We start from the raw sequence: 3,785 nt of genomic DNA, 5'->3' as shown, positions 1-3,785 counted from the left end.
GAAGCTGGGAAGGTAGTGGCCCAGGACATTCCAGTGAGGGGGTCAGAAGACAGGCTTTGGGTTCAGGGAGATTTGGTTGGGAGATCTGAGGTTTGGCTAATTATGGACTCGAGGCTTCAGCTGTAGAGTGAGGATAGAGTCACAGGGAGAATGAAACAACATAGTGCTTGTCACATGCCTTCACACTGCTTGACACATACATAATCATGCTCAGTCACTGGAAGCTGTCATTGTCATCAAGAAGAAACTTGACACAGGGCTACATATACCTTTACAAATTAGTGTCTTTATATTTTTCAGGTAAATAATTCTAAAAGAGGAATTTCTAGATTATATGGAAGTTCTAGTCTTAATTTTTAAAGGAAATATTATTTCAGGATCAACTCCCCACGAAGCCAGTTTTCCTCCCTGTTGAATATTCTCTTGCCTTCTGTCCAGCTCTTGGAGATGCTGTAAGCTGCGTGACAAAGCCAAAGGAGGCATCCCACGCTGCCCCTGACATTTTCTGATCCAGCCCGAGACCCGCATGCTGCTCCCACCCTGACGCCACTTGGTCACTTGTGCTCAGAGTTCCAGCAATCCCATCCGGTGTTAGTGCACCAGCCCCTGGGGCCCTTCTAAGCCTCAGTGCCTTTGCACATGGGAGGCTCTTCTCCAGTTTCTCTCTCAACGCTTTTGCTGATCATCACTACCTGACAACCAGAGCCTCTGTCTTGATTGTACTAATGCGATTTTAACTTATAGAGGTGGCCAGGTGATGACACAGAGGTCAATGCCATTGAGAGAAGAATGTACTACTTATAGTTTCCAAGTTAAAGGAGCACACACCACACCACCCGGGAGAGTACCAGGGTCTCTGGGGAGGCAGAAGGAATGAGGAGCATGCGTGTCCCAGAGCCATTACGGTGTTTTCGACTGTAGGGGAGGGGTGAGGCAGGTTAAACAGCTGAAGAGGTGTAGGATGGAGTCATTTGCATAATGTCAGCAGGCTCTGCATTATTGGGGTGACCTCTAGTTTTCTGGCACCTGGCCCTGGGGTGATTAAGGCAGGGAGATATTGGCTGGTGGGTGGGAGTTAGACAAAGCAGATGGTTAGGGTACAGACTCGAGATTGGTTGGTTTGTATATGAAAAGTGTGTTGTTCCAAGTGTTGTTCCAAGGCAACCTGTTCACTATCTCTAGGCATCAGTTAACCCTGGGAAGAGCAGTTTGTCCCCAGCCACAAGGCCCTCAAGATATCAAACCAAGATAAAATGCATAAAATAAAATACAGGATTAATATACCCTCCTCTTCACCCTAAAAATGCTTCAGTGGCTGAACTCAGCACACTGTTGGCAACCTTGCTGTGGTTGCTTGTTCAGATGCTAATCTTCCTTGCTCAGCTGTGAGTTCTTCAAGAACAGGTATTCATCTTTGTACCTCGGGCACCTGGCAAGTGCCTGCCACGGATCTGTGTTTAATACAGTGATTCTCAGGCCTGACTGATCATTAGAATCTCATGGGAAGCATTTAAAAATACTGCTGTCTAGGCCTGACCCGCAGAAATTCTGACTTAATTCATCTGGAGCGCATGAATTTTCACCGACTCCCTGAATCTTCCGGGAGAAAATTTCCAAAAGGAAACCAAGGTTGTGGTCCCAGATGTGGTCATTAAAAACACAGCAGGAAACCCAGGTCCTGAAAGCCAGGAACTTGCCCTGAGCTCGGTTGCCTATTATAGGAGCGCGAACCAGGGTTGTTCTGCGATCTTCTGAGCCTCCAGGCCACACTCGTTGGGGAAGGTTCCACACTCCAGCCCCCTCTCTCTCCTGCTGGTGTCCATGTGCCTTTTTCTCTACACAGTCAAATGCTGTTCGTCTCCCCCAGACTCAGGTCTCAGCAGCTTCCCTGTCTGCCCTTCTGCATGTTCTCTGTGTGCCTCTCTAAGCCTCTTCCGCAGTGCCTCACAGTGTATCTTGAAAGGAGGGAGGAACGGTAGGACAATCATCTCTGTGGTTTCTGCTCTTTTCCTTAGAATCTGTGGTAGGAGGAATGCCCCAAACCCATCCATTCTTCGTTTCCTGCTCTCTCCCCCCTACACATTAGCTCCTCCCTGGAACTTCCTAGAACTTTCTCCAACTGTCTCCCCAACGACCAACGGCTGCAGCCTCCGCTCCTGCCATTCCAGGAGCCTCCCCAACACTCTCACCCCTCAACACTGCCAGATCCTGATTGCCTTAAAGGCGTGCACTGTGGGGCATCCTCAAGGAAGCTTGATCCCCACCTTTTCCGGCCCAGAAACCTGCCAGGATTTCTGACCTCCCTGCAGTCACCACCCAGCAGCTCCCACACTGCTCTGGGTAAGTGCTCCATCAGCATGAGGCAGGGACTTTCCATACCTAGAGACAGAGAGAATGAACACATCTGAGGGAGGGACTGTGGCCTGGGGAACTTGAGGGAGTTAGTGTTTAGGGCGTATTTTTGGTTTCTTCACTCTGCTGATTTGAGGCTACTTGTGGTGTTTCTGCAAGTTTGCCTCCGAGCGTCTCCGTTTCCCAGAAAGGGCACTTTGGCACGTTTCTCGCTGCTAGAGCTCTGGACTGGGACCAGCATTACTGATTTCAGTTCACACAGCCTTACTTCCAACAGACTTAGGACGTTCCCATCCTTTGTGGGGTCCTGACTTGCCTTTCCACGGGAAGAAGCATCCCTCCTTCCTGCCATCCTTAGACATGTAGGGAGAACTGGAGATTGGGGCTGTTCACGAAAGGAGGGGGTACATCACAGCTCTGTAGGCTCTAAGTTCAATCCTCACCTCCATGACGACAGAAAAAGACTCAACCTTCTGAGAACAGTAGCAAATGAACCTGAAACATGCCGCTGGGGGCTTCCGTCCTGTGGATGAAGGGATTTGGTTTTCTGTTTGTTTGTTTTGTTTTGAGCATTTAAAATATATTTTAATGAGAACACTTTCTCACCATCTTTACATAAAAATGATTTTCACTTTTTAATCTGAAACAGCTCTGGTATTAGGACTTCATTCTCCCTGGTCCATGGGGCTTAGACGCCACCGCTCTACTGACTCCCCAGTGCTCACGAGGCCCGTGGGAGCCATGTCCTCCTCCGTGGGAAGTCCTGGTGGCAACCTCCAGGGCTTGATTCTCATCAAATGTTTAGTCACTTTCAGTTTCGCACTCACCGAAGGGATGTTCTTGTGACCTTGAGGAGTATGTGCTTTTTCTAATCCAAGCATCATTATCACATATTTCCCCCAATGTGGATCCCACCATATTCTGCATGGTCTTCAGGTGAAGGCTGAAACACTTTATCTGGAATTCTGGAGGAATCCAATCTATACACACGTGAGCCTCTCCATCTTTTGTCACAGTATGTGGTCTGCCTGGGGGCCTCTGAACTGTTAAGTGCAAAATTCTGGCCATTATTTGGTGACTGGCCTCTGCAGAGGCAGGAGTTGCTCAAGGTTATTAAGCCTGAACTTCCTGCCGACAAAGGAGCTGAGCCTGAAGGGATTTGTTAATACAATTTGTGGCTGAAGAAATGGTCTTATTAGTCAATGGTTGGGTGCTGAGACCAACAAGCTGAGGCTCCTAGAAAGGAGAATTTGTGTCCCTGGAAAGAAGTGGCCCAGGTCCCAACTTCTTGCCAGAGTCTGCAGAACCCTTGGATTAAAGGAGTGGTTGGGGCAGGGGCAGTGCTGGGCTTGTCCCATAGACACTCTCCTAGTTTCCTCACTCTTAGGGGATGTACCTGTTCACACATAGGGCCCTGGAGCTCTCTCTGCCCT

General features: G+C 48.9%; 1 pseudogene; it reads right to left on the bottom strand.

The window, feature by feature from the left end:
- Positions 1 to 3,017: 3,017 nt before the first annotated feature.
- On the bottom strand, positions 3,018 to 3,420 carry LOC139011512 (large ribosomal subunit protein uL30m pseudogene; annotated as a pseudogene).
- Between the last annotated feature and the right edge of the window lie 365 nt (positions 3,421 to 3,785).

Source organism: Myotis yumanensis, unplaced genomic scaffold (genome assembly GCF_028538775.1).
Source record: "Myotis yumanensis isolate MYYU_CA2020_CCGP unplaced genomic scaffold, mMyoYum1.0.hap1 SCAF_5, whole genome shotgun sequence".
Taxonomy (NCBI): Eukaryota; Metazoa; Chordata; class Mammalia; order Chiroptera; family Vespertilionidae; genus Myotis; species Myotis yumanensis.
Note: the sequence above shows the minus strand (reverse complement) of the source record. Positions and strands in the feature narration are given on the sequence as shown.